Source organism: Pithys albifrons, chromosome 21, assembly GCF_047495875.1.
Source record: "Pithys albifrons albifrons isolate INPA30051 chromosome 21, PitAlb_v1, whole genome shotgun sequence".
Taxonomy (NCBI): domain Eukaryota; kingdom Metazoa; phylum Chordata; class Aves; order Passeriformes; family Thamnophilidae; genus Pithys; species Pithys albifrons.
In genome coordinates, this window is record NC_092478.1 from 5,891,748 (window position 1) to 5,909,919 (window position 18,172).

Below are 18,172 nucleotides of genomic sequence, written 5' to 3' on the forward strand. Positions count from 1 at the left end.
ACACATTTCAATTCCCTTCTCTGCTTTGTGAGGACATTCCAGCCTGGGTGAATCCCACAGCAAAGGGCCCAGCAGGCAGGAGTTATCCATCACTCAGCAGAGGCACCAGGGCTGTGCTTTCAAGATACTACTGAAGGCTCAAAGGTTTCACTTATTAAGAACCAACTGCAGCTGGGGATAAAGAGATCAGAGACCAAGATTGAAACCAAAAATAACTTAGCAAAAATTATATATAGGTATGGGGCAAAAAATAAGTTAATAAATATAATTTGGAAGTGTGGGGGAATATCAAGTAAGACAGTTCAGCTCTCACCGCACATTTAGGATTGATGCTTGGAACGGAGACCCAGAGCCAGATCCAGCACCGAACACAATGAGTGGGGTCACCTCCAAGCCCCCCGTGGCTCGGGGTGACAGAGCTGGGCCAGCACAGGGCTGGGGCAAAGAGCAAGATGGAGAGTTTTGGGGAGCAGATCACGACCACAGCTGGAGAGCAGCCCTGGGTCCTGCCAGGAGCATAAGGCCAGTGCCAGGAACAGGAGTGCACCCCCTGAACTGGGGCTGGGGGCCCTGTGCAGAAGGGCCACTCTTCTACCTTTTGTTTTGCCCATTATACATAATCCAAACATACAAATCTTATTTAAGAACTACAGTAAAAGTTTAAAAAAATAGTCTGACATAAAACTTATCAAGGAAAGAGATATTTCACAAAACCTGCAGCTGCTATTTACATTGTAGGCTAATCACACCAGAAATAATACTTAAAGAGTAATAGAACTATAGAAGGGATTAATGACACTATCCAGACCTCTAGTTACAATGTTTTCAAAGACAATCCTTATCTCAAAGAATCCTTGCAGGCATTCAGGCGTTTCAATTACGCACTATAAGCCTTTAGCAAGTCCCTGCCATGTTGATGGCAAATTTTCAAGGTGGAGACTTCGCCAACAGTGACTTTTTCTCTCCCTGAATCCAGGTCAAGGCATACACATTGTTCTGTAGTTTCAACTGGTAGAAAAACAAGTTTGTGATTGCTCCGTGCAATTATTACACAGGAGCAAGATAATGAAAGAATGTTCTCAGGGGCGGTGTGGGAAACTGCTGATGGAGTTTGTTCTACAAGGGAAGCAAACCCTTCTTTCACATATAGAATCCCTATAAATTAACATCAGGACTTACCAGAAGGAAGGGGATTTAATAGGATTACTCTGCAAGTTTTTCATATTAGTCAGTGAACTATTTACTCAGTTGCTTGACTCTCAATCACACAGGCTTTTCCAGGCCTTACACTGAGATATGCAACTGACCTGGTCCCACCAGCAGTTCAGCTGCTCACCCAGGCATGTTTGATACACCACTTTCAAACAAATAATGCAGCTCATACCCAAGGGCATGTGATACCAACACACTACTTTTTCAGTACATGGTATTGCAATCAATCACATCCTGGCACATCTCAAAATACACGAGTATGGGGTGACACTAAAAATCTTAGAAAAGTTCACAAACCCAGAAGGTTCCCAAGACTGAAGTTGAAAGGCAGGGAAAGGGTGTGCAGTTATCAAATCTCTTATCTGGGAAATGCTTGATTGGGTACATAAAATTTGCACACGGAACAGGCCATGAGACCCAGCATTTTGTTCTCTGTAGAATGACTGCCAGGCAAGACAAATCTACAACATTTAGTGGACTATTGGGTGGCAGAGGGGAGAGGGGAGGAAAGCAACCACATAAGTGTGAAAACATTAGGAAAATAAAACAATGCATGTATATACATTTAACAGTGGATTTCTTACTGAAGGACAAAAGGAAATATATACACATAGACTGAATTTTTAAACAAAGTAAAGCAGCTGTTTAACAGTTTACTTTTATAAAGACTCAAACAGCAAGGAGACAGGACAAAAGTGACGTTCCAGACTCTCCAATGACCTTGCCTATAAACAGCAGCATTTCCTCGGATCACAGGCTGGAGAGTCCACCTGGAACCATCCCACACTGGTTCCTGACCCACCGGTGTTCAGCAGCACACATAAAACACATTTTAAGGCTCTGTGACAATTCCTAATGGAAATTAAATTATTCAAATGCTAAATGGCTTTGTCTAACTTTAGCAGCCTAACAGTCAGTTTTCCAGTCCAAAGCACCAAGTGTGGCTCCCTGACCTTGGGAATGGCTGCTGCCAGCTCCAGCCCTGCCAACAGCTGTGCTGGCACAGGGACACAGGGAGCAGGGAACAAGTCCCTGAGACAAAGGGAAGACAGACAGACGCTTGTTCAGGAACAATGGCAGCTTAAGCATATGTCAGAGAGGATCTAAGTCAGTCCCACTGGCTCTGCCGAGTGAATAAGGAGAGGGAGAGGTGGGATTAATCTCTTTTCTAGGGCTTTTGGGTAACACACGAACTGCTTCTCTAGGGGTGCCTCACCCCAGCAGTGAATGCAGAGAACCAGCTCAAAGTGGACAACCAATTTCCTGATTTGAGGACGCCGATTTTTTAATTTCACTGGAGCCTTTTCTCGCTGTGTGCCCAGCCAGAGGCCACGCTGTGTTACAGACCACGCTGTGCCCTGCCCTGTCAGCAGGGTGGGTGACCTGGGCACCCCTCCAGGAGCCCTGGGAGCCAGATCATCAGGAGGGAGCAAGGCTTTGTTTTGGTTGGATTTCTCACAACAAGAGAGTTTTAGCATACACACTCACGCAATTAGCCTGGCATTATAATGGGTTTTACCCTCTGGCTGTACACACATTGTCTGAGAGATGCAAAAGCTGATACAATCCCGTTTAAAAGAGATATTCATAGTCATTTCAGCTATAATTTTTAAAGGAAAAGCCACCCACACATACGTTATGAAAAGGAGGCAAATATCACATCAAAGCAGTGCCCAGTCCCCTTCACTTTATTGCTCTCTGGAGCAGTTTATTGCTCTAAACTTACAGCATGAGGCTTGTCCCCAGTAAGGAAGAAAAAAACAGAATTAAGAGATCAGACAGTCACAGCATCATCAGCGCTGAAGAAGCAGAAGTCAGAGAAGCTCTGAATCCAAGGATGCACACACCAAATCCAAGGGCAACTCCCCACTGAGGTGAGGATCAGCACTGACCAGAGGTGGATCCTGCACCCACTCAGTGGCCAGAGACACAACTTCAGGGATAAATTACATCATTTCTTATTATCTTCCCTGTGAGCTACATTAAAACCTGTTTCCCTGAGGATCTAATCAGGGCCCACGAGACACAACTAACACAAACACGACACAGACAAAGTGTGACTACCTATTCACACCAGGGGTTTGGGGACTTCAAAAAAATTCCAAATTATTGCATCAAACCATTGTCTACAAAAAACCCCAGTAGCTGCACCACATAAGTTTGAACCACTGAGGCAGAGCTGGTACTGACAGCAGAGTTTTTAGCACACAAGCAAGGAAAAAAAAGGTTTCATTGTTAGAAGACATTATCAAAAAGAACAGCTGTTATTTTTCAAGCTATTTAAGCACTGGATGTGCTGTTAATGATTTTCAGGTCACTATTGCTCTGCAGCAGCCTCCAGCTGGCAATACTTCAAAGATCCTAAAATGAAATATTAACAGTGGGTAAAAAAAAATCTTTATTTTGAGAGATATGATATGAAAGCAAACTGAAAAAGAGCTGAGGAGATACTACTGAGCAAAACTTTGATTTCACTTGGATTTAACTTTGAGGCACAGACAGCCAAGTCCAGTTTGTGTAAACACAATAAAGGAACGACTCAGAGTGTGGGGACAGAGGGAAGAGCTCAACAGATTGTTTCCCTCATTTCACCCACCCTTGCAAGAGTTTGGCTCGAGCTCCAGGACTCACTCCCACAACTGACCACTTGATATCAGCTACTCAAAAAGTCATTGGCAGACTGATATCGATTGATAAAAGTTGGGTGAAGGTGTTCACATTCAGAAATAAAAACATCTCACACTTTTAGACATCTGGAATCTATAAAAACATATTCCACCTGCTAAATATTTTCCTAATAATTAGGCAAGTAAAGTAGGTGTTTGCATGCAGGAATTTGCATTTGAACAGTTTGTGTGTTGTAAAGATACTGAACAGAAAATATGTTACTTAAGAAGACTACCAAAAAAGGCAATTTAATTAACTTCCTACCAATGTGCATTCTCAGCATTTCATTAATTTTTCTCAACATACTCCATGGAATACTGTAAAGTAATCAAAAAATACCCAAAGACACTTGAAAAAAACCTGTAAGTTATTCCAAATATCCCAGTCTTTCTAACACATGTCCTGGAGAGTTGGGCTTTTTAGAAGTACAGGATCCATCCAGGGAAAGAACTGCCTCAATGCAAGCTGTGAGATCTCAGGGAGAACTTTCAGTTGAGCCTGAAGAAAAGATCCAGATTTAATTTCCACTGAAAGGTATTTTGTGGGAAAGGGTTAAGGGCCCTGTTTTCCCTACCACACTTCAAAGGTAATGCTTCATCCACTCCTGCTCAGCTGCCAAACCAGACCTCTCCAGAGCGACTTTTCCAACCATCCATGTCCTAAAAAAGCCTTTTAATGTCGGGTCTAATCACACCCTCCAGCATGTGCACCATTATCACTTATTCTTTACAAATCAGAGCTAAAAGCAAAACTGATTACTGCAAGAAATCTGTCTCCTTGAACAAAAAGTGATTCAGAGTATCTTACTTAAAAGAAAGGAGAGAAAATTAAAGGGATACTGTTATGGTTAATATCTTTAAAAATGTTTAATTTGTCTTCCTTCATGGAAGCTTAAAATTGAAACTGCTTTCCAAATCAACTTTATTTCCCCATTTACACAAAATTTTCTGCCTGTGCTTGAAATCTTTTTATTCACTTATCAATAAAAAGTGATACAACCACAGCTACAATAAGTTATTACACTACACATGACATTTACTTGGATAGTTTTTAATTCCATAAAAACAATTCTTTTTTTTTTAATCAATGGCATAGCTCTGTGAGGTCTGAAATGTTCATTAATAAATAACATGACAAATAAACACATAAAGCTCCATGTACTTTTGTACTTCTCTCCTCTTCATTTTTAAAGCATACACCACAATTACATGCACATTCCTGCCCCCATTCACTGACCTCTATTCCCATTCCCACCAGCAAACCAAGAAAAATCCAAATGAGAAACCTTCTCCACGTCCAACAAGCCTCCAGGCCCTGGCACAGTTCCTGGAGTATTTTTGCCCCTCCAGAGTAAAGTAGGTTAATAAGGTCTCTGGTCAATCCTCTCAACAGACACCTCGTTTCCTGCAGTAACACCCCCAGCACCTGAGGCTTCACCATCAGCTTTCCCTTGGCCCTCACATCCCCAGTGTGGAGGTAACAAGGACAACACCAAATCACAAAAAATAGTGAATAAACAACTCCTTTTTGCCTCATCACAGCAGCAAAGTCCCACCATAACCCCTGTGAAGCAGCTCAGCCCCTCACTGGAGTCGATCCCTCAACACTTCACCTTCCAGGTGAAATCTGCCCTATTTCAGACATCCCTTTTTCCACCACAATCATGTGTGGCTGTTTCCCAGCACATGAGATAATCAGCACTTCCAGGGAATTACACTCCAGTGTTCCCTGCTTCCATCACGGGAAAAAAAAGTTGTATCTGTTGCTTAAGGATTAAGCCTCAGGATTTTTGATGTATTTGTATATATACAAATATATATGTCTGTATGTTTGAGGCCCATGGCACCTTTTAATTTCATGAATTACTGCTATTTATATTAATCTGTCAGAATTCTGTAATGATGATAAATCTCCAAACATTCATCAAGATTTTTTACCTGGAAGAAGCAAATCTTATTTATTGCCCTTTCAAGTTTCAACTTATCCTGCCCATTCCTTACTTTGTTTATTACAGTAATACAGCACACAGAACTGCAACTCAGAATGCTTCCTAAATGACACTGTCTCTTCCATTTCCTTTGCCAGGAATTATTTTAGATAACAGCATTTTATTTATCTGTCTTGCACAGGAGCAGATATTAGAATCACAGAACTTGGAAATATTATTTAAAATACACATTAAGCCTTTAAGATACTGTAATTCCCAACGCCAACACTTCACAATGGCCAAAGTAAACACTAACCACAGAGGTCTCAATTCCTCCACTATGAACAAACCAAAACAAAGGGCTGAGAACCAAAGGAACAGCACATCTGACACAAGTTCTTGCTGTGCTGCCTCTTTCCAAGACAACACAGCTTTTCTCAGAATGGCAACTCAAACTCAACATCATCCTTTAGGTAATTTGACAAGGCTGGTAAAAGCTCCAACTACATTAACAGCCACATCCTTGTTGTACTCAAGGCAATGGACAGCAGGTTTTCCTCTGCACATTTTACTCCTGTAAATTATTGTAAACTGCTGCAATTTTTTTGTCTATGCAAAGATTTCTATGTGATCAAGCCTGCCCAATCATTTGTTCTCTGAATTACTGTAGGAACAGAAGGGATATGTCAAAACACAAGTGTGAAATAAATAAATTCATAACCTCTACAGTTCAAAAGTCTACAAGAGGCCTTAGGGTTATGGGGTACTTTTGGAAAAGGAAAGAAGTGGTTTTTATTTCAGTATATGCTAATGAAGTTTTTAAGACCCACAACATTGCAAAGAAGGAAAAAAAATTTAAAAGTCAGGCTTCTATTTATTACCAGGGAGTTTAAAGACACATCAGCCTCCCATTACCAGGGAGCAGTGAACGATCCTGTCACATACCATCAAGTCTCACGGTGCTGTAAAAATTCCACCTATTTCCTTGACAGTCTCAATTACACCGGAGCCATAACCACTCCCTTTCAAGAGATTCAAAAGGCAGTTTCAGAAATAGGAAGACATTAGAACAACACTCCAAAGCGGAGAGGGAACAGCCCTTTGAATGACCAACCTGCTGGGAGCGAGACGAGATGGTTTAAAATTCTTTCACGTCTGCAGGAGCAGACCATGTCACCAATGAATTTCTATGAGAGGTTGTCTGGCTACTACTCAGATGTCTGAAATACTGTAAAATCTGCAAAATTTACATTTTCAGGTAAACGAGCCAACCCTGTTCGTGTCATGGTGCCAGGACCAGGTGCTGGGGCAGAGCTGGATTGCTCAAGGGGACAGCACAGGGTCAGTGATCCTCAGCCTTTTCCTCTCCTTTAAAACTCACCCCAATGGGCCATCTCAGAGAACTGTTTGATATATTACAGGATCTTCAAGAAAAGTGTGTTTCTACCTCTTCCCTCCCAAAAAACCCCAACCTGAACTGTTACAAACCAAGCTCACAGACATCCTGTAACACAGCTGAGTTGGTTTCACAATTCCATCCACAGAAATGCCGAGGTCTGACCTGCAGGGCTCCTGTCTCATCTCCTCATTTCACAGCTGTATTTAGTGATCTCCATGAACTGACCTGAAAATCCTAATATATGTTTCTCTGTGGTGAGTCTGCCAAAAACCTTGTGATAACAGATGGAATCACTACCATGGGTACAATTCCAGGCAAATGAGATTAATGGCTCTAAAACACTTGAAACCCAAAGTTTAAACAACAGTTCAGGATGAAATAAAAATTATTACAGAAGGATTCCCTTTACTGGGTCATATGATAGGTGACAAAATCTCCTTGGGAACAACTGTGGGAGTGATGATATATACATTTAATATTCAAATTACCAAACACCTGTCAGTTCTCAATGTTTCAGATGAGGTTTCAGATGAATAAACAGTATTTTAAAAATGGTAAGGTGACATGCACAAGACAGAGATCAGAGAAAAAGCCACAAGTAGGTCAAAGCTGGTCCCGATTCTGTCAACATTCACCTACTTTTCTTCAACTGCTTCAGAAAACAATAAGCAATCCCAACCTAAAGAACATAAATGCTCTGCTCCTTCAGCAGGGGCAGAAGGGAAGCTGCAGCTCTGCTCATGGGCCCGGGTGAGGATGTCAATGCCCTGCCAGCTAAAGCCCAGTGGAGGTCCTTAATCCTGACTTTTCAAGTGCAATCAATGAGCAAATATGCTCAGAAAAGCACTTTTATACCTTGAGGTATCTATAATAATTGAAAAAAACAAATAAAGGCTACCTTCCACTTCATAATTAAAAACTGCTTTTAGTTAAGCCGTTAGGTTGAACTCTTACTCTCTTCAATTAAATCAGGCGACCTATGGTAAAATAGATTTTTTTAATTTATTTTTGCCTCTCAGTATTGCTGTAGGACATTCTCTGTTAGAACAGTGGTGCACAAAGCCTGGCAGCACGAGGGATCTGGGCTGGTCTTGCTTTAGTCACTGACACAGAAAGATTCCCCAGCACACACACACAGACTCTCCCTCTCCACAAATACTCTGGATTTACGGTAATTTCTTGCTCTGCCAAATCACAAATGGAAACTTTTAATGGCCTTAAGATTTAAACCTAAAAAAGCATTCTAGCAGGTCATTTCACATTCTTTTGTTCATGATGTGAATGTTCCCTGGTGAAGCAGCACTGACAGAGCAGTAACATGCAGGACACTGTCCCTTTAAATTAACAGCAATTATTATGTGGGAGCTTCTGCCCCTGACAATTTGAATTTAGACACACAAATAAAGTAGATGCTAGTTATTACTCACCCTGGTTATTTCACTTTAAGGGCTGGGTAGTTTTATTTTTTAAACAACCCTTGGTTGGTTCTGTGTTTGGTGGTTGTTGTTCTTTTCATTTCCATCTGCTGAACTAGAGGAAAACATAACCCACTAAACTCCACTGTCCTTTACCTGCACGTCATGGTAACAACAGCAGCTGGAGGACATGTGCCCTTATCAAAACTATTGACAGATCTTAATTTCTGGGTCTGTTCCTGTTTATTCTGATACGTCTTTGCCACTGCAATAGGACTGGTGACTCAAAAATGCAAATTGAACAGGAGACTCCACACTTCTGTTAAAAAAAAAAGACAAACAAAAATAGCATCTCAATTCTTTTAGTATTGTTTTTTACTGTCTGTATTTTTTTTAAATGTGTGTGATGAGTCCAGAGCAGGTTTGCAGCTGCCCCTTCTCAGTCCCTTCCCCACAGCAGTGACTGGGGCTGGGACACCCCAAGTACCACAGCCCCCAGGTGTGACCTTGGGCAGTCCAGCATTATGCACATCCATTTGAGGAATATTACAGTTTTCCATGACCTATTTGATCCATGTCCTTTCCATCAGCCATAACAATAACAGAAAGAATAATCTGGCTTCATCAACATACCCACAAGGTACAACTCAACATCAAGGAGGTCTGGTCTAGAGGACTTCAAACACACTGGGGAAAACACAGGAGAGTCAGAAAGCACTGAGAGATTCAGGAAATTCTCTACTTCATTTAACCAAAAAACACCAGCCTAGGAATTAATAAAAGTAATAAAGATGGATTACCAGCAGTCTGGGAATAATGATACATGGTATTCCTTGTCCCAAAAACCTTCTCTGCAAGAAATCCTCCCTCCAGAGAAACGCTCTGAAGTGAACAAGCCAAGCAGAACTTACAGAAACACCAAAGAGAAGTTGCATTGCTGGATGGGAACAGCCTTCAGAACAATGCTTTTGTTCTGTCACTATCCAACCTCTGGGGGGAAAAGGCTCTTATTTAGGGCTTTCAAATAGTCTCACATGGACTGCCAAGGGCCTTTAAAAACCAAGGCAGGAGGAAGCCAAACAGGTGCTCAGTTAACAGCAGAGACACTCTTGTGCTCAAAGTCAGTGACCTGTGAGCTCCACTCCAGACAGGAGTGCCCTACATCAATCAAAGGGTTCAAAATGGACTTTTTCTGTATTTCCTGTAATAGAGAGGAACCCATTAATCAGGAACCAAAACAGCTGAAGGTGAACAAAATGGTTTTTAGTGCAGCAAAGGGCTCTGCCCCAGAGCAGCAGACTCTCCTTGCCCACCTAAACCAGTGCCAGAACAGAGTTCAGCATGGGAAGAACACTGCTCAGTGCTGAAAATTGCTATTGCCTTTATGAAACAAGTTTTGCTGTTAACAGACAAGTATTCTTCAATAGTTACATGAATTTATATTAAATAAAACAATAAAACACATCAGTAACAAACCCCATGCATACTGCCAAGGGAGAGGGGAGAGCCAGCTGCTCTTCAGAAAAAACATAAGTCTGAACAACTACTTGGCCACCAGTTCAATACCATCCCCAGCTTTACTGGTCCCAGTAAGCAAAGACTCTCTCCTGACACCATTTCTACATTTCAAAATGAAGAGAACTCTTAAGAGCACGGCCTGGTGATGCTCAGATAATGGAGACCAAGTGCCACGGACCAGGAAAATATTTAGGGCTAAAATGTGGAAAAGCACCGTTTCAAAACGAAAACTAAAACACCAGTTTCTCTGGTGAGCAATTTTTTTTTGCACCTACTAAAATGTATTTGCATATGAAAGAGAATGGGGGAAAGAAAATCCTTCTCTAGAGTCCAAGGATTCCTACAGTTCCCAGTGTATTTTACTTTTCTACAAAATTTCTAGTAAGAGTTCTTGAACAGAAAGCTCTGATTATTTTACTTTTTCAAATCAATACCATCTACCACATTCTAAGAAAATTAAAGAAATAAGAGAAGATGTATTCTACAAAACGATTCTGCTATAACCATTCTGGTGTTATATCCAACAGCATAAAACGCCTAAAAATTCCACTCACAAATGGTTCCAAACCTTTATAAAAACACACCACATCAGGAAATTAAAGAATGAACTAGCAGGACACATTGACTGCCACAGCCCTCAAGATTAAAGCTCAAATTCTTACCAATCACTTTTAAAGGCATGGTCATATTCCAAAGTCAGCTGTAGCCATGGGAGTTGTTTCATATCAAGGCTAATGTAAGTCTGCCTTTATTTATCTATCACGCTCACATAACAAAATAAGATGCAGCTTTAAATACTAAAATGAAGTCCAGATTATTCCGGTGTGTTTGGTGTATTGTTCCAGCAGGTTTGGTGTGTAAGGAGCATTTTGGTCTTTGTCTGTATTCCCTCCCTGCAGTTTTCTGCTGATTATGGTCAAATACTATTAACCATAAATAAATGCATTAACCCCACAAGGTTCTGTCCTTTCCATACAAGATTGTACTGCCTATCATGGGCCACTTCCATTTAAGCATCTCCCACCTTCTCAGTTTTGTACTTCTACAAAACTGGGTGCAACAGTGACTCTCACTGCTCATAATGCACAACTTAGAGCATCTGCTATGGGATTTTCTAGCACTTTAAGTTCTTTGTGGATTTTTAATATGTCTTTTTAAAACCATAACCAATTATATTAATGAGCATAAACTCTGCTTTAAGCAAGCTCCACACACTTTTGAGCCAGCTTTTCTCTTAAGAACAGCTGCACGTTACCTACTCCAGATCAGAAGGCAGAACTTTCCAGAGGATTAAAGATACATGAGACCCATATACAACCATTACAAGTCATCAAAAAACATTTCAAACATATCCCAGAGGTTTCCTCTATTTTACCTGCCCAAAGCTGTTTTCCCTCTCAATCCTGTCGTTCCCCAAGAAATGAAGCAGCCCAGGAATATCCAGCAGCCTCTCCCCAATCCCTGTCACTGCCTTTATCTCCTGCTCTGGGGGATCCCCCGGGTGGGGCTGTACCCTCACACCTCCGCCCCTTCCCAAACACCACCAACCTCCGTGTTTGGATTGTAGAAATCAACAACTTTAATATCCTCTTAAAAAGAGATGAACAGGGGGTTAGGGGGGAGGAAAAGAACATCTGAAATATGTCTCCTGGAAAATCAATATTAAACTGAGATCCAGTCACAAGCTGTTACATTTGCAGAATTCAGAGGAAAAAGGAGAAACACCAAATGCTGCCAATGCAGGATCTAACTGGATTATCAGCATCCAGTTCTGTGTGGATACAAACAACATCAAGGTCTGCAGGTGCTGCAAAGCAACTTGCATTTCAAGTGACCTGTGAAATGCTGACCTTGGCATAATTTACAGTGAACTAATTTATCCAAAATGGTCCTTGCCCAACTTTGAGAGGAAAAAAAAAATGTTTTTCACATTCCTTCCCTCTTGCATCATCTTATGAGACAATAATGAACAATCTCGTATATTACTTGGATAGAATTTCACCTAATCCCAACATCTAATTTCAGTGCAAGGGGTTATTATATCCATTTCATTTAATTCACTCCATTTGGGGAACAGCCATTTAAATGTTAACAAAATTTTTCTCTTCAGGAAATTTAAAAAAAAAAACAAAAAAACCCACCCAACTTAAACATATAAGCTTTGCAAAATTTCCCATACAAAGAAAACCTGAATAAAGTCATTGTTCTACTACGTTTCTTCATAAATAGAGTCAGAATTCAATTTAGATAAAGGAATACTGTAAAAAATACTGACATAACCATCCAAGATAATCACCTGCAGCTCCTTCCATTGTGCTGGTGAGTGTGAAACCCAATCCCCACTGCTCTGCAACGTGCCCATGGCCACTGCTGCCTCCTTTGCCTTAGGCATCCTCATGGTTTCCTCCAAGAAATAACTGGATAAAAGCGACTCAGTCTCTTCCTTATGAAATCACTGTCTATCTGCATCAGATATCCAAGACAACAGAAAAACTCACTGAGGTAGAACACAAGAAGTGGAAAACTGTTGTGTTTAACCCCAGTCAGCAGCTCAGCCCCACAGAGCCGCACGACGGGGACACAAACGCCACCACTCCACATGTCCCCTTCCTCCTCCTTCCCCCAGCTTGATGCCACATGGTCTGGAATAGCCCTTGGGCTTGAGGGATCCCCTGTGTCCCCTCCCCACTCCTTGTGCACCCCCAGCCTCCTCACAGTGGGGTGTGGTGAGGAGCAGGAACAGCATCAGCACTGCCCAGGGATAATGAAAACAGCCCTGGGTTATGAAGAGTGTTTTCAGCACGAATCCAAAACACAGCCCCGTATCAGCTACTAGGAAGAAAATTAACTCCATCCCACACAAACCAGCACAACCCTCCCCAAATCCAGTGCTCAGAGCAGTGCCCCTGTGTGCTGCCCACGGCAGTGCAGGGACTCGACCCTGCTGGGCAGCGAAGGCGACAGCCCCAAACCCGTCACCTGCAGGAAGTCAGGCAGTGAGAACAACATTCCTACCACAGTTCCTAATAAAAGGGTTTGCATACTGGACTAGAACAACTATCCAGGGGGAATCCTTTCCAACTGGCAATCTCTGCTCCCATTTTCTGTTAGTCTATGTAGGCAAAGCAGATGATGCATCATTTGAATGCAAAAGCTTCATACTTACAACAGGAATAGTGACAGCAAAGTCCCCCAAATAACCTAAAAGGATTTTTTAAAACTATTTCTGTTCATTTTATTTATTAATTATAAATATTTTTGTTGCCCACTACTAAAAACAAATTCAGTGCCAAAAATCAATGTATCAAATAGTAGATGTTCTTCCCTCCTACGGAAAACCCGGAGTTACAGACCTGGTTCACACTGTTGCTACATCGTAGCCAGCTGTAACATCGGTACTTTAAAAGACCCTTTGATTGGTCTTTAGCTTGAATGTTTGTAGGGATCTTGGTGTGAATTGCTCCTCCCAGAGCCTCTTTATCCAGTTCTGGCGGATATTCCGTCCCACCCCTCGGAGGTCCCACATCCTGCTCACAGTTCCCTATTTCTGCTCAGTGTCACAACGAGGGGGCCAGGATAAACTCAAGTCTTCTTCTATTTTTTTGATCAATAACAAAAAAGTCACTTTGGGCTACTACAAAATGTTACATTAAACAGTTTAAAGCAAACAATTGTCCACCTAAGTGCTAATTGACAGAGGACATTTCCTGACAGTCAAGTAGTGTCTTTGGCTAACAGGTGATGTTTGAGGGCCTGGAAAAAGATCATGACACAAACAGCTTCAACTAAGGGAAAAACCTCTTCGACCAAAAGTCTTAATGGGTTTCATAAAACACATCTCCATAATTCAGCTCTTTTTAAACTTTTCATGCTGACCAGTCTGGGATTTTGCATCTTTATTTGCCTTAACTATGCAAAACACCACCATGGTTCACAGCAATACCAGACAGCAGAACAGGAACTTCTCCTGCCACTACTCAGACTTTTCTGAACTCATAACATCTTTTTTTCCCCTGGTGTACATTCTAGCAATTTTGTCCCAAACACATTATCCCCATTGCATCCTTGCTCAGCAGGACACATTCCTTTAAAGGAACAGGAGATTATCGGTTTATCCTGGAAACGTCTTTCCTGCTGCTGTGCTTGGTATCAGTGCCGGGATAAAACCCTCTTAAAATAGTTCCAGGGTCCAGGCAACAACCCATTGTATGCAACAGTCTTCTGTTTTTTATTGAGCAATGACTTTAGTGTTTTTCAGGCCTTTGAAGGCCAGGAATGAATGGTAGATTTAGGCTAAATTATCTCTGAATTCTAATGTTATGGCAGCCTGTACATAATGTCCTAACACAACAACAACAACAGCTAAACTGTTTGGAACACTCTATTGCTGTGTGACCTCCGGAATAAAAAGGATTACAGGCAAGTACATTAAAAACCCCACTGCAATTTTAAACTGGGTAAATCAGGAATTTTAAAAAAAACAAGTCCAGTAATTCAGATACTTTTTTCTGTTGTCACTTGCAACAGCTTTACCTCAGAGATGCCTTTTAACACAGAGACAGATTGCTTGGTTACACAGTCTTTGAGGAACAACAGGAACTTTCCAAAGGTAGGACACACACATGAGGCAAACACAATCCCCCCACACCTTACAGGGTCATAGTTTCCTGTCTCACAGGAGTGAACATACCCCAGACAACAGGACATTTCTGTAACATCTCAGCAGCAATGTTACCAACCTGAATCAGCAACAACACCCATTACTCCCTGCCTCCCTCCCCAGATGTTGGGCTCCTCTCCCCTGGCCCAGGAATCCTGCGTGGGAACAGCACAAGCATCTCGCAGAGGGGCCGAGGTTTCACCCCTCACTCCAAACCCATCAGCCTTGGCAGGTTCAACAGATATATTTTTCTACTCTCATTATTATTATTTTTTTAGGAATCCCACCAGATGGCAGCAGCATGTCTCCCCAGCAAAACTGGGAGCACTTCTCCGAAGGACAGCTCCTTATTCTTGGAACAAACACGAGACTTCCAAAACTCAGCCCTGCAGTTTGAACCACAGGACACAGACAGAGCTTCTCACTGACACTAAAATCCCGGTATTTTTCAGCACTTCAGGAACGTGTGTGCAGGGAATACTCCAAGAGCACACTGCTCTGGTTTTGGGAAATGAGGCACAAGACTTGTTTCTTGGCAATCGGCCAAACCAGAGTGTGGTAAAGCAAACCTGCAGGACCTGGGGGAAGGTCTCTGCACATCCACCCCTGCCTCAGCACCCCCCAGCCCAACTCAGGACCCCGAGCTCAGCACTGCACCCCCTGCACACCTTTACACCATGTTACAGCACAATGAGAGTGGAGAAATACAGATAAAGACAGCAGGTCACGGCTGATTGTTCAAGAGATTCTTTTCTACTTTGCCAGCTGGGGTTAGATTCACTTGAAAATCTACAGATGCCGTGCCAGGGACAGCTGATATCCCAGGAAATGGTGCCCAGATGAGCAAGGACATGGCCTGTGTGTACAGACACAGCAGCAGCAGCATCCGCCCGCAGGAGTTAATAATGAAAGTGCTGAAGCACCAAGCTTTGGCTCTTCACGAGTGAAAAACTCCAGCAGCACATTAGCTCCCCTGAAACATCATCGAGCACCAGACAAATGAACTAATGACAAATGCTAATTCAACTGCCAAGAGAAAATCTCTCTCAGTGAGGTAACGGGAAGCACCACACCACACACTGATCTGAGGCTTGAACTGAGCTGCAGGGTCACTTGTACCTTCCAGACAGTGCAATGACACACCAGAGTACAAGACAAAAGACTTCTGCAAATACTCCAGCTGTCTGTGGAATAAGATCCATTTCTCTCAGGAGCACCAATAGGAACTCTTCAGTTATCAGCACCAATACAGACTCAGAGACACCAACAAACAACAGAATCCTCATTCCAAAGTAGCTCAGGCCTTGTGAATTCTGTGGCATGCTTGGACCCAAGTGCACATTTCTCATGTCCAAGTCACCTCAAACTATAAATACTCAAGTCAATGTTTATGTTCAGTTGCATTATCTCACATAGCTAAAGTTCAATTACCCAGGCATTCTTCCGCATTTTGAATGAAACTAAAATTCACTCTAATTATTGCTTACAGAATCCTAAATTCAGCCTGCACCCAGTGGCAGAAGTTCCTAAGAAATGCCAAAAGCCAAGCAGTGACCACTAAATTCAAACACACGTGAGCAAAGAGGAACTCACTCCCATCAGTGACATCCTCAGCCAGTGCAGCCCCAGCCTTGCTAGAGGAATCCAAGCTCCCAGCTTCTGCTTTTACTTAACACCCTCCCCCTCTGTTGGGGTTTTTTTTCCCCAAGCTGTTGTTACCTTCAATTAAAGCTGTAGTTGCAGCTCTGCACGCACAGTCCCCACAGGGGCAGTTCCTGTTGGGTGGCCACAGGTGCCTGGTCAGGGGCTTGGGATGGCACTGTCCTGCCTGGTGCCAGTCACAACCTTCTCTCTACACTTCCTTTTTCCCCTCAGCACTCTTAATGATGTATTTAAATATGCAAGCGTGACCTTTCATTCTACTGAATATTATGGAAGCAGATCTCTCACTGCACCTTGTTTTTTAGCAGATAGAACTGAGAATATAAAGCCATGGGAAACACAGAGCTAAACCAAACATCAGTACCAAACAGTAGCAAGGTCTGATCTTACATAACAACCTAAATTTAAGCAAAGCCTGTAACAATTAAGTTATAAAGCTCCGGACTTCATCAAAAAATATATAAGCACATCAAAATATCTTCAGATACTTTTTTACAGCAGATTCCTCATCAGTTTTCATTCTTTTAAATCCACTTTTTAACGCTGTACCACAGCCAGAGTATGGCAGTGCCGACTGCACAACAGCTCCCCTCCAAAGGGGAGCACTCAGCATTCAAATTAACTCCCCAGCTCAGACGGAAAGGACACAAGAGCAGCCACAACACTGACCTGTTCCTTGTTCCTGCAGCTCCTCCAACCTCCTCAGAAAGCACCATTTTAGTGCCAGCACTGGGCTGGTTATGTGTGGCCAACTGGAAGCGCTGGGCCGAAGGGACAAGGGGTTTGTTCTCCTGAGGCCTGTCCTGCTGAGCCCTCCCTGCCCCAGCATGGCCTGACCCGGCCACGGAAGAGCTCCTGTCAGTGAAGCTGCAGTGCAGGCAGTGCCTGAAGCAGAACTCCCGGAGCACCACAGGGCTCAGCTCTGAGGACACGACACAGAGCTGCAAACTTTGCAGTTGTGGTGCAGGAAGTGCAAGGCGCCTGCTTTCCAGAGCACCCCTGGCAGCCTTCGTGCTGCCAAGGACAGCTCAGAGCATGGCAAACTGACTAACAGTTATAAACAAATATATATATGTGTATATATATACATGAAAGACTCCTGCCAGCTTTGTGTCAGGGCTCCTGAAGGGCAGTAATTACATACATCGCACCAAGGTGGTCACAAAATACATGAGAAGAGATTCCACTCTGCTGACAGACTCCTCTGAAACGCAGCCAGGGGATAAAAGGGCCAGAGGCAGCGCTACAGCGAGGCAGGAAATCCCATTTCCATTTTTGAGAGAGGAGCAAAGTTCAGCTGTGCTGTTTCAGGGAGCACCCAGCACTACCGCGGGTCAAACCGCCACCGAGACAAAGATCTTGACAGGTGACTGAAGGCGGAAGACATTTTCATACGCTTTTCATTTCTGACTCTTAAGTCAGGTCAAAATGAATATTCTGATGCTCGTTTGTTAACCTGAAATTTTAGGAAGCACAGCTTAGCTGCACAGATGCACACTCTAATTAAAGGTACAGATAGGGCATAAACCAGCTGCATTGTCTCAGAGAACACTGGGGTGGGCTGTTGGTCAGAGGTGGCTCCTCAACACTCCAATCCTCGTTCTGCCATCACAAACAAGCAAAGCAACTTTCTAAGAACAGAGAAGAACCAGCAGAAAAGCTCGTAGCAAGCAGCTTTCCAGTATTCTGATTGAAATGACAAGACCAGCGAT

At 42.7% G+C, this 18,172-nt stretch overlaps 1 protein-coding gene across 3 annotated transcripts in view; it reads right to left on the minus strand.

Annotated features, from left to right (window-relative positions):
- Positions 1–18,172, minus strand: part of NLK (nemo like kinase) — a 39,790-nt gene that overhangs the window by 20,087 nt on the left and 1,531 nt on the right. The window lies entirely within an intron of this gene.